At 38.4% G+C, this 13,343-nt stretch overlaps 1 protein-coding gene across 1 annotated transcript in view; it reads right to left on the bottom strand.

Moving 5' to 3' along the window:
• Nucleotides 1-13,343, bottom strand: part of ST7 (suppression of tumorigenicity 7) — a 317,157-nt gene that overhangs the window by 72,052 nt on the left and 231,762 nt on the right.

Genomic DNA, 13,343 nt, shown 5'->3' with positions numbered 1-13,343 from the left:
GGCAATAAGAAATGTAAATGCCCCATTTTCTCTAAGTATTACAGATTACATACAACAAAAACACGAAGTCTCCTATGATTCCTCTAATACCTACGGGAAAGAACATGGGATGGGCAAAGGATAGAATTTCAGTTTCAATTTTACATCATCTGGCTATTGTCAGTTCAAGTTTATTTCAATGGAAGAATTTGAGGCACTTCTGAGGTTAACATTTATGAGCTCAAATTGAAAAAAAATTCAGTGGATCTGAAATACTCCACAGACATAATTTAAAACTACAGTATGTATGTTTTTTCTCAGCTGATTTATAGGATGAAAACAACTGTTTAAACCTTTCAAGTTATATTTGTATCTATTTAAACATTTTATTAGTTTGGCTATCCATGCCTTGTTCCTTGAGTGAGAAAAGCAAGGTGAAAAGTCTTACATATTTTAAGGAAGAGGTAATTAAAAGAGATCCTCAGCCAGATTCCTACTGAGGTCAATGCAAGCTTGGCCTAATTAAAGTTTACAGAATTTGGCCTGTATTATATTCAAACAGCAGATACTACTTTGTTATAGTTGCAAGTTTGACATTATTTAATTATAATTCAAATAAAAGCATAAACAGAAAATAGAAAACACACTCTGTATTGCATGGTTATTATTTCGTCAGTAATTTTTACTGACACTAAGGACCATGAAAAGAAAGAATGAATTGTTTATCCAAGTCCTCATTGGCCCATGAGAGTTCCATTTACACAGACAACTATATAAAATGCAGTCCTGGGAGGCTTAAGTATACAATAATAAGAAAGTGTGTCCTGGCTGGTGTGACTCAGTGGATTGAGTGACAGCCTGCAAACCAAAGTGTCGCTGGTTCAATTCCCAGTCAGGGCACATAATTAGGTTGTGGGCCAGGCCCCTCATGGGGGCTGTATGACAGGCAACCACATACTGATGTTTCTCTCCTTCTCTTTCTCCCTCCTTTCCCCTCTCCCTAAAAATAAATAAATAAATAAAAACTTTAAAAAATATCATTTTCAGGGCTAATCTAAAGGAAAATATGAAGCTGCATCTAGTGAAAAGTAACATGATTAATATATGACCTATATGGACAGTTAAATTACAAGTTAACTAGTCCTTCACTAAACTGAGCACATAATATAAATATATCCATCACTGACAACCAAAGAGATAACTAACAGTTGTAGGCATAATGGTGGATCATCCAATGACAGTTTTATATTACAGGAAGAATCAAAAGGCTAGAAACTTAGATAAACAATCATCTACTTTTCCTGTCAAAATTATGCTCATTTCATTCCAGAGGAAGAAATTTTCCTGAAAAATTTCTAGTGAATGAGGCATTCACTAGTGCATTTCAGTATAAAATGAGGTTCCTCTTCCATTTGCTATACAATCAGTTCCTTAATAAGTCTATGTGCCTAATCAGATAAAACAAGCACAACCCCACTCAGAACTTAGAAATCTTCAAAGATTCCCTTCTTCACCCTTTACCCTCCTCAGTAGTAATTCTTTACCTCATTTCAAGACATAGCACGACTGTTTCATCTGCTGTCTGAACCGCATGGTAACTGCAGCTTCAAGAACCCCAAGTGTGAAAGTGGAGGAGAGATCAGGGAAGAAATCAGCCTCATCCTGTCTCAGGGAAAAGAATGATTTGTACCCTCCTAAAAACTGAAAGGTTGCCACTTTTAGTATAACATTTGCTTTATCACCTTAAACAGCTTGCATTAGGACTGTGCCCTGGCCCTGAGATTATGAACAAATCTGAACTATTTGATGCATATTTCAAATGGCTCAGAAGCAGTCCCAGTAACAGAAAATAGGACAAGCACCTTCCCTCTGTGATTACAGAGCATTACTCTGTCCCAGGAGTGGTTTCAACAAGCATTTAAGCATACCAGCCAACAATTACTGTCAGAAAGGACATTTTATGCCAAAGAAAAAAAAAGTATGTTTGGCAGACACCCTTCCACATTCACATGGGTTATGGTAAATAACTATTCAAGAGATTAACTCATTTGGTTATCTGGGGCACAGTTAATAAATGCTCACCCTGGCAGACATTTTGCAATGGGGTCATTATAAAAGTTAATTATTCCAAAAGATCCTTTTATAGCAACAGGCAGAAGGTCAGTACTTTTGACATTCTTTCTGATAGTGCTCTGTAATCACTCTGCATTCCAATATTCTCTTTCCTCCTCCAGTCTTTCCACAGTACTCTCCTAGAACCTGGCTCTGTGACACACAAATTCCCGGACACATCCATAAGTTATCCACAGAACACAAGCCTGAGTTCACTGCTTCTGCTGCAGCCATTAAACTTGCCCATGGAACTTGTACCTACCAGGCTACATGTAGGGCTGGCTTCTTCCAGTTTGCCAAAGCATATTGAAACCATTACTGTTCAGACCCTGAGAGGTAGTTCCTGTTCCTCCAAAGTTCATGCCATAATGCTCCGACATCTGTCCCCATCTTTTGACCAAATTTTCTACCCAATTAACAAACCCACATACACTGACAACTCTGGCACCCTGCTCCATAGTCTTACTCTTAACCTCAAGGGCTGCCCTTACTGTAGATGATCACAGTCTATGTAAACATCCCATCTAATATCCTACGCTCTTGATTGCTTTGCCGTTTCAAAGCAAAACCCTGTCCCTCTGCTACAACTTAAGTAACCCAAGGCCATAACCAAAACCTGGACCTTGACATCTAGACATGTTCCATCTAAAATATATAACTCTCTGACCATAATATATCAATCTCCAGTTATGTTTACCATTATTCACACTAAAGTTCCTCTTTAACTTCACTAAGACCACCATTGTCTTATCCTCTCCACTTATTTTTTGTCTTTATCTTTCCCAGGCCACTACCATTACTGTTAAACTCTTTTCTTCTTTTGGCTTCCATGACATCACACTCTTCTGGTGGTCCTCCAAGCTTTCCAAGTGCTCCTTCTCAAAAGTCATTAGATGCTTGTCCTCTACCCAGCCTGTCAATGTTGGAGACCACTGGGGCCCACTTTTTAACTTTCTTTCTTCCCTATCTACATCTCTACATACATGATCTCAATACCACAGCTATATTTACTTTTTTATTCATCACTTTATTTTTTATCATTTTTTATTGTTATCTTATTACAGTTACTCAATTTTCCCCCTTTGCCCTCCTCTGCCCATCCCACACCCTGCTCCCACAGTCAATTCCCGCACCATTGTCCACGTCCTTGAGTCATTCACACATGTTCTTTGACTAGTCCCATCTCCTTCTTTCCACCATTCCTTCCTCCTCCTTCCTCCCCTCTGGTCATTTTCAGTCTGATCCATGTTCCCTTGCCATAGCTTCATATCCTACATATATATAGTTAACTCGCAAATTCCTCACCCCTGAGTTCCAGACACATATCCAATTGTCTTTATGACATCTCCACCTAGAGGTAAAATAGCCATTTCAAACATGATGCCCAAAATAGAATCCCTGCTTTACAACAATAATCTGTTCCTCTTCTTGTCCTCTTTTGCATCAATGGTATGACCATCACCAAGCTGCTCAGGCTAGAAACCTGTGGACTCCTAGGTTTCCTTGATTATATTTCTTCTTTTTTCACAGCCAAATCATTCAGTAATTAATTTTTCAATCAGTTATTGAGAAGCTACTATGTGCCCAGTACTGTTCTATTGGGATAAAGTAGTAAACAGATAAAAAAATTCTTTCCCACCTGAAAGTGTCATTCTAGTGAAGAGAGAGAGAGAAAATAAGCAGATAAGTAAATATACAGACTGTCAAATGGTGATTCATTCTAAGGAGAATAAATAATGCAGAGAACAATGTTAGGGAATGCTGGTATAGCAGGCAGATGCAATTTTAAATAGAGCAGTCAGCGAAGGTGGGATAGGGAAGACATATCGTAAAGATTCTAAAGATAACATTTAAGCAGAAACTGAAGCAGCTGAGGGACATGTCATCAGAATGTCTAGAAGAGAAACATTTATGGAAGGGTTCCAGCAAGTGCAAAGACCCTGGGATGGGAGTGAGTCTGACAGGTTCAACAAACAGCAAGACCAGATGGCTGGAGCACAGTGAACACATGGCAGAAACAAGGGCTGGATTATATTGAGCCTTATAGGCTACTTTTTGAGTTTAAATTCTGAGTGAGATGAGAGACAATTGGAAGGTTTTAAGCCAAAGAAAGACATGGTCTGACATGTTTTAAATGGCTCATTCTAGCTGCTCCAGGGAGAGTAGCTCCAAGGAGATAAGAGTAGAAGGGGGACACCAGTTGGAAGGTTTTTACAACACAAGTATGACATAATGACACTTTAGATGGAGAGGTTGGTCGTGGACATAGCAAGAAGTGATAGGATTCTAAATATGTTTGAAAGGTAGAGCCAACAGAATCTACAGTAGTCAAATCCTATTGATCCTATGTCCAAATATGTCTCAAATCCATCTGCTTCTCCACTGCCACTGCCAATTCCACACGCTCATCAGCTCATGCCTGAATTACTATTAATAGCTGCTTACCTGGACTCTTTACTGCCATTCTTGCCCTCCATTCTCAACAATGCACCCAGTACTCTTTAAAAAACATAAGTTAGATTACACCCGTACTCTGTTTTACATACTTTCATGGCTTCCCACTCTACCTAGAATGAAATGTAAACTCCTTCCTATTCCTTCAAAGTCCAGAATGACAGAGCTCCTGCCTTGACTGACTTTTCAAATTCATCTCATTCTGACCTTCCCTTTACTTACCAAACTCTTTCCAGTCTCAGGGTCTCTGCATTAGCTCATCCTCTGTGAAATCATCCCCTAATCTTCACAAGGCTGGCTCTCTCTTAACCTTCAGGTCTCAACAATGTTACCTCCTCATGGATATCCTTCTAGAGCAGTTGTCTAAGTTAGCCCAGCCCCAGTTACCCTGTGTCTCTACAAGCCTTCTGTATCCCTATCAGTGCAGTAAAAGAACTCAGCTAAGGACTTACAAATCAAAACAAGACTGAACAAACATGTCTACCTCCTCTCCCTGCTGCCAAACTTTTGAAATGACAGCAAAGTGGTACAAAAGGAGACAAATATATACCTGTGATGAAAGCAGCTCAGGGTGTGGGAAGAATGGCTGGTAGAGTCATTGAACAAAAACTTCCTTTAGCCTAGGTCTCTCTCCTGAGCTTAGGTTCTCCCTACTGTATATTTCCACTTAGACAACCCATAGGCACTGCAAAAGTAGCGTATCTAATATTGAAATAATTCCTCCTGGCTTACCCACCCCCACCCAAACCAGCTAGTTACATTACAATCTCAAACCCTATAATAATACCATTATTTTCCCAGCTCCCAAGCAAGAAATCCAGAAGTCATCTATGACTGACTTCTCTTTCCTGCTCTCTTTTTCTCTCACAATACCCAACATCTGAAAGTTAAAATAAAAACAAAACACTTATTAAGTCTCCAACTTCTCTCAACTATTCCTCTTAAATCTTTCAAATTGGACTGAGAATTTACTTGGGGTTGTTTTACCAGAATCCATTAAATTAAACCCAGAGCATTTGGATATGAATGTCTCTTCATTACTGAGGAGCAGAAGGCAAGGTTAAAAAAAGAAACTGTACAAGGCAGGAGTGACATTTCTCTCTTTTCAAAAGAAACCTGTAATCAGTTGCAGCAGCACAAAATGAACTCTTATTCTTTAGTGAAAGGTCTAAATAAATTTCCTTGTCTGTAATCAGGGATGCATAAGAACACCAGAGTTACTGACATGTGAAAGTGGCAAGTTCTGATCTGAGTTTTAAAAAGTTACTTGGTTACTTTCTGCAGAAGAGACTCTAGAGGGCCACAGGAAAAGCCTGGAGACCAACAAATGGTGACCTGAGTGGGGATCACAACAGTGCAGTTCAAAAGAGGTGAACAGACTCTGCATATATTGTGGCATTAGGGCACACAGTAACTGGAATGTGGAAGGTGAAGCAACTAGTATTTGGGAGTAGGAAAAAATCAGTAACAGCTTTTATTTTACCTACACACTAAAAATTTTCCTGGTGGGAGAGTCTAGCAAGGTGCCTGCTAGAGACTAAGATTATCTGTATTTTTTGGACTATAAGATGCATCCTCCCCGCAAATTTGGGAGGAATAATGGTTGTTAATGCTTCTGTTGAGTTCTGTTTACATTTACAGTGGAGAAATATTATGTTATTTATGTTCTTAAATATTTTATCACATTTTTTGTTTCAATTTTTTTTTCCTATTTTCCTCCTCTAAAACCTAGGTGCGTCTTGTGGTCTGAAAAATATGGTATATTTCAAGGGCTCGACGAGACTCAGTTCTCAGAAAGTAACCTTGTACACCAGTGGCTCTTGAGTCACAAAAGTAGAGCCCTCCACCCCATGAAGAGGGGGATGACTACCAGAGTATCTGCCTAATAAGTAAGACAGGCAATTGCCCAGAAAGGAGATATACTGTGTTTTTGCATAGATTATTTAAAAAAGGAAACCCAAGAGACCCAACTCACTGGCCTCTCTGGTCATCATATGCATGTGCATTACTGGCTTTCCTTGCTTTGTGGTCTCAGTTCCTAGCACAGGTCAGCCAATATGTCTGTTTTCAGTGATAATGTATCTGCTCAATATAGAGGGCAATAGTTTCACTAGCTATGGAAGCAAATCAGCCAGGCCAGCAGAGACTTAGACACTGCGAGTTTTCTGCACATCTCAAAGAAGGAAAAGCTGCTTACAAATTTCCCTGGCTGTTGAGAGTTTATACAGAGGGCAGACACGGGGTATATTAACTATAATTTAGAAAGAAGATAATAGATATTGATAAGCTTAGTAGTTGATCAATAGACATACCCATGTTTTTTTGGACCATAAGATGCACCTAGGTTTTAAAGGAAAGTAGGAAAAAATTTTGAAGCAAAAAATGTGGTAAAGTATTTAATAACATAAATAACATAATATTTCACCAATGTAAATGTAAACAGAACTCAACAGCAGCATTAACAACCATTATTCCTCCCAAATTTTGGTGGGGGTGTGTGTCTTACAGTCTGAAAACTACAGTAAAAATAAGTATGAATCTTAGTAAGTAGGGACCAAAAGAAAGAAAAAATTTTTAATTTTTAAATGTTGAATCAGCAGGTTTATTCAACTGAAGGGAAAAAAGAGGGAAAGTATAACTGATACAAAACATGAAAGAGAGCAAAAATGACTAAGCAGAATAATGACAATAAACACAAATGGTAAAATATATTAACCAAAAGTACAAAGCTTTCAAATTTGCATAAACACAATATTCAGCAAAAATTTTACATATCCAAACAATCCATCACAAAGTTGTAGAAAACCTGATTATAAAATCTGGGAATAAATATATCAGGCAAATCCAAATCCAAATAAACTAGAGTAGCTCATCTTATTACTACAAGTTAAAAAGGAAATCAAGGCAGAAAAATATAAAGGACAAAGAAAGAGCATATATACTCTTAATTATATGTCATCAGAATAATCATCAACATAAATACATCTAACAATACAGCCTCAAAATATATGAAGCAACAATTAATGTAACATAAAAAAACAGGTAAATAAACAATTGGAAGTGAATATTCTATCATATCCCTTTCAGAAACTGAAAGAACAAGCAAACAAAATAAGCTAAGATACAGAAAATTTGAACAATGTGGGTAATAAGATCAAACTAGTAAATATGTATAAACTTTAATAATCAACAGGGACCATATTACTTGCAACACAGACATAACTTTTATGAAAACTAACCATGTACTAGGCCTCAAAGTAAGCCTCCATAAATCCTCTCCAAACCAATATCATATGATCTATGTTTTCTAAGCATGATATAAAAAATTATAAATCAATGACAAGGGGCTAAAAATACATAGGATAAGATAAAATTATAAAGGAATAAAGAAATACTTAGAATTAAATCGTGATAAGTGTTCAATCGTGATAAGTGTTTAACCTATTTAAGAAATAGGTTAAAAAAAGGCAATGGAGAATAGGGGAGAAAAAGAAAAAATAGTGCAATATGGGCAGAGAAGACTGAAAAAAATGTTAAGAAAATGAACAAAACCAAATCTTAGTTATTTTGAAAAGATTAATACAATAGACACACCTCTGGCAAGACTAATCAGAGAATATAAAAGAAAAAAAATAGGGTGAACAGCCCTGGCTGGTGTGGCTCAGTGGATTGAGCGCCAGCCTGATAACCAAAAGATCACCAGTTCAATTCCCACTCAGAGCACATGCCTGGGTTGTGGGCCAGATCCCCAGTTGGAGGCGTATGAGAGGAAACCGATCAATATATCTCTCACACTGATATTTCTCTCCCTGTCTTCCCCTTTCTCTAAAAGTAAGTAAAATCTTTTTTTTTGAAAAAATGCAAATAAACAGAATATAAAATGAAAGGAGAATATAAAATGAAATGAAAGAAAAAAATAACAATACTTTTTTAAATTTAGAGATAACAAGTTTGAAATATATATATCAAACCAGCCTAGTACTGAAAAACATAGGCATAGCAATGTATCACTGATGAAAATGTAAGCAATTATAAGCAGCCATTCTGGAGAGTGTACTAGTAGGAATCAAACATGCATATGCCCTAATATCCAGAAATCTTACTCTTGGGTATACACCATAGTGAAGAGCCTCTCTCGTGTCGATAAGGATGTTCACTGCAGCACTGTTGGAATAATGGCAAGTGGGAAGCAGCCTGGGGGTTCTTCAGTGAGGGGCAGGTTAAGTAAGATAGAGTAAGAGTATAATATAAAATACAATGTACAAGTTAAACACTAGAAGTTAAATACTAAATGTACATACAGCAAAATGGACAGATGTGGAAAATAGTACTAAGTGAAAACAGTAAGAAAAAGAGAAAATAGATAGGTAAATTACACACACACATGCCAGTGCATTATCTATTTTACAAAACTGTCATGGTCATGATTTCTCTGAAATCAACTAAGTTTTTATCTTCCTGGCATTTTAGAAATGAATGGTACTCTAACTTGGTACTCTATAGTTGGCTCTTCACCAACTATATTTAGAAGAGATTCTATCAAATCCAGATTCCCATTACTTTCTTAATGGCTCCATCACCTCAACAAGGCAAAATTTTGTTATGGTCCACAAAAATGTCAAGAAGCCATTATTTAAGATAAAAATGCACATGTACTTTCTCAAATGTAGTATGTTCAAAACTGAACTCCTAACCTTCCCCACCCACTGAAAAAAAAACTGTTGTACATGCAGGTTTCCACATTTTAGCTAATAGAAACTCCTCTCATTCAAAGAAAAAGTCCTTGGAACCATCCTTGAATTCTCAAGGATGAACAAATTCCATTGGTCTTACCTTCAAAATACATCTAGAATCTGAACACTCACTACCTCCTTTGTTACAACTCTGGCCTAGGCCACCATTGTCTCCCTCCAAGATTAATACAAGAGCCTTCTGATTGACCTCCCCCCTTCTCCCTTGCTTCACACCAGCCTGTAAAAATGAACACTAGTCACATCACTTCTCTGCTCAAACACTTCCAAGGTTCCCTGTTTCACCCAGGATAAAAGCTGAAGGCTTTACTACAGCCCATAAATCCTGCATGATCTGTAACTCCCTGCCCTCTTTCCTTCCTTAGGATCACTCTGTTTCATCCACCCGGACTCTTTTGCTGTTACCTGAGCACACCAGGCATACTCTTACCTCAGGGCCTGTGTGCATATTTCACATGACTAACTTCCACACCTCCTTCAGTCTTTGGTAAAATGTGACCTTCTCTATCACAAGTACCTGACCATCCTACTAAAACTGTGATTTCTACAGCCTACTCACTCTGCCCACTGGCTTTCCTAATCCTCTTTATCTTATTCTACTTTATCATATTTGATAGAATTTACCAATTTCTAATATAAGAATACCTGATTATGTTTATTATTTTTTGTCTCCTTTCCTTGCTGGAATGGAAAATGCACAGGATCAGGAGTCTATGTTTTGTTCACTGGTTATACCAGTCACCCGGAACAGGCACTCGAGTGGAATGGAGGTTTGTTCAGTATGTTTTCACTGAATGAGTAAATGGATGAATAACTGGATGGTTAAGTGCAATGTGGATATAGCAAGACCAAACTGCAGGCGGTGGAGGAAGATGTAGAGAAACCTGAAACTAGAGAAACAGTGAGCATGACTGGAGCCACGGCATAAAACCAGGAGGGAATCCTAGCAAGGCGAAATGCAGAACAGCAGGAATCTTAAGAGGACTGTCTGAACACATAGTTGGGAAGCAGAGGCCAAAGATCAATACTGGACAAGGGAGGTCAAGAACAGGAATTTAGAGGAGGGAAGCTAAATCAATCTCCCAGATAAAAGGCACCTGTCTAGAATTGCTCATAGGCCAGCCCCATACACAACTCAGTAGTGGACCCTATGCACCACATTGAAAAATGTGGACCTGGAATATGAAAACCCCCAATAGTGACAGTTTAGGTTATCAAGTGTGTATTCATTATGCCATGAGTAATACCTCCATGTAAATGAAAATACATAATGGTAAATAAAATAACACTATTTCTACCTAAAACTCTCAATCACACCAGGGATTATTTTCCACCTGCTCTTCACTTTATATAATAAATACAGAGTACAATGCTGATAAAGACCTGTTACACTGTTACTGGTGCAACAAGATAAATCAATAATTAATAAATCTGCTATTTTTTCTTATTAAATACTTTTCCTTTCTATATAAATCACTATTTGCAAATAATTTACTAAGTCAACTTAACATATCAGGCAAACTCAGAAAAGCAAATTAAGATAAAAAGGAAATCAAGTGTTCAGATAAAATCTAACTCTGAAGATCAGTGAGTTATTATTTATAGTACTTGCTTTCAAGGTTTACTTTTTCTTTATTTGTAAGTATAGCAAATACAGAATTAGAAACTTGCCAACAATCACTTCAGAAACACTTACTAGGAATTAACATTATTCACTGTATACTTTGTCTTAAGTTCAATGATAAATCTGGTTATCTTAAAAGCTTTAAAGTTGGATTGAGCGCGGGCTGGGAACCAAAGTGTCCCAGGTTCAATTCCCAGCCAGGGTACATTCCTGGGTTGCAGGCCATAACCCCCAGCAACCGCACATTGATGTCTGTCTCTGTCTCTGTCTCTGTCTCTGTCTCTCTCTCCTCCCCCCTTTCTTCCCTAAAAATAAATAAATAAAATCTTTAAAAAAAAAAAGCTTTAAAGTATTAACTGTGTCCAAGTGATTCTTGGTTGCCTGAAGATATTAAAATACTACTCTTCCCATCTCCCAAGACCAAATAACAGTTCTTTACTGTCTTCAATAATCAAGCTTAAAGCCCTGGCTGGCATAGCTCAGTGGATTGAGTACGGGCTGCGAACCAAAGTGTCGCAGGTTCGATTCCCAGCCAGGGTATCGAACCTGCCTGGGTTGCAGGCCATAACCCCCAGCAACCGCACATTAATGTCTGTCTGTCTCTCCCCCCCCCACTAAAAATAAATAAATAAATAAATAAATAAATAAATAAATAAAATCTTTTAAAAAAATCCTTAAAGTTAAAAAAAATAATCAAGCTTAACATCTTCTAAATCAATTCATCAACCAAATTATCCATAACAATCTGTGACAATTTTAAAAGGAATAAATATTGAATAAAAGGGAAATAATGTGACCTGTGTAATGAATAAGGAGAGAAAAGGAACAAAATTACTGGATTTAAGAATGAGGAAAAGCATATTAAAGAGAACAGAAATTAACACCCAAAATATTCATTTAGAATTTTCCAAGGTGGACGCACCATACCTCCTCGTACAACTAAGATTAGAAAACCAATAATTTACAACAATAATTTACTATCAGAATAACACCCAGATCCGGCAGAGGATTTATCTGAATGGAAGTCGGGCAGCCAAGAAGCTGAAGTAGACGCGTTCATCCGGACTGGTAGGAGAAGATGAGCCAGCGGACGCGGGGCTGGCTCCGGTTGGCGGTGCGTGGAGGTCGGGGGAAGGTTTGGCGCAAAATCGGTGCAAAAGCCATCCGGGGTGCAAGAAGGCAGCGGTGATCCCCGAGTACGCAAGCTGCGGCTGGCAGACCCAGAGGGGTAGCGATTGTGGACCAGGGCAGAACTCGAGGCCCAGAAGCCCAGACAAGGGTCTGAGTCCAGGGGAACGGAACTACTGCCATTGTTTTCTCCCGCCCCTGCTCCCGCCCCACCCCCACATATAACGTCACAATCTAGCGACCGGGGTGCCCAGCCCCGGTGAGCACCTAAGGCTCCGCCCCCCACCGTAACAAGAGCAACCAGACCAAAAAAAAAAAAAAGGAGAGACGGGGGGTGCGGAATATGTTTTCACCAGAGCAGATCAGTCCCCCAGGACTCATCCTTTTCAGCGACCAAGAGTTAGCCAATCTATCAGATGCGCAGTTCAAAACACTGGTGATCAGAAAGCTCATGGAACTGGTTGATTTTGGACGAAATTTAGATGAAAGAATGCAGATTACCATAAAACAGATGCAGGAAGACACGCGGAGGAGAGCCAATAGTGAAAGGAAGGAATATGAGTCTCAAAACAATACAGTGGACCAGAAGGAAGATAGAATCAACCAAGCAGGAAAGCATGATGAAATAAGAATCCAAAAAATTGAGGAAAAGATTAGGAGCATCCAAGACACCTTTAAACGTTCCAATATCCGAATTATAGGGGTACCAGAATCGGAAGGGGAAAAGCAACAGATTGAGCACATATTTGAACAAATAATAAAGGAGAACTTCCCCAATCTGGCAAAGGGAACAGTCTTCCAAGAAATCCAAGAAGCTCAGAGAGCCCCAAAGAAGTTGGACCCAAGAAGAAACACACCAAGGCACATCATAATTACATTAGCCAAGGTAAAAACGAAGGAGAGAATCCTAGAAGCAGCAAGAGGTAAGGGGACAGTCACCTACAAAGGAGTTCCCATCAGACTGTCAGCTGATTTCTCCAAAGAGACCTTACAGGCAAGAAGGGGCTGGAAAGAAATATTCCAAGTCATGAAAGACAAGGACCTACATCCCAGATTGCTCTATCCAGCAAAGCTCTCATTTAGAATGGAAGGGCAGATAAAGTGCTTCTCAGATAAGGTCAAGTTAAAGGAGTTCATCATCACCAAGCCCTTATTTTATGAAATGCTAAAGGGACTTATCTAAGAAAAGAAGATAAAGAAAAGATATGTATAGTAAAAGGACAGCAAACTCACAAATATTAACAACCACACCTAAAGCAAAACCAAAAGAAACTAAATAAACAATTAGAACAGGA

Source organism: Phyllostomus discolor, chromosome 10, assembly GCF_004126475.2.
Source record: "Phyllostomus discolor isolate MPI-MPIP mPhyDis1 chromosome 10, mPhyDis1.pri.v3, whole genome shotgun sequence".
Classification (NCBI taxonomy): Eukaryota; Metazoa; Chordata; class Mammalia; order Chiroptera; family Phyllostomidae; genus Phyllostomus; species Phyllostomus discolor.
Note: the sequence above shows the minus strand (reverse complement) of the source record. Positions and strands in the feature narration are given on the sequence as shown.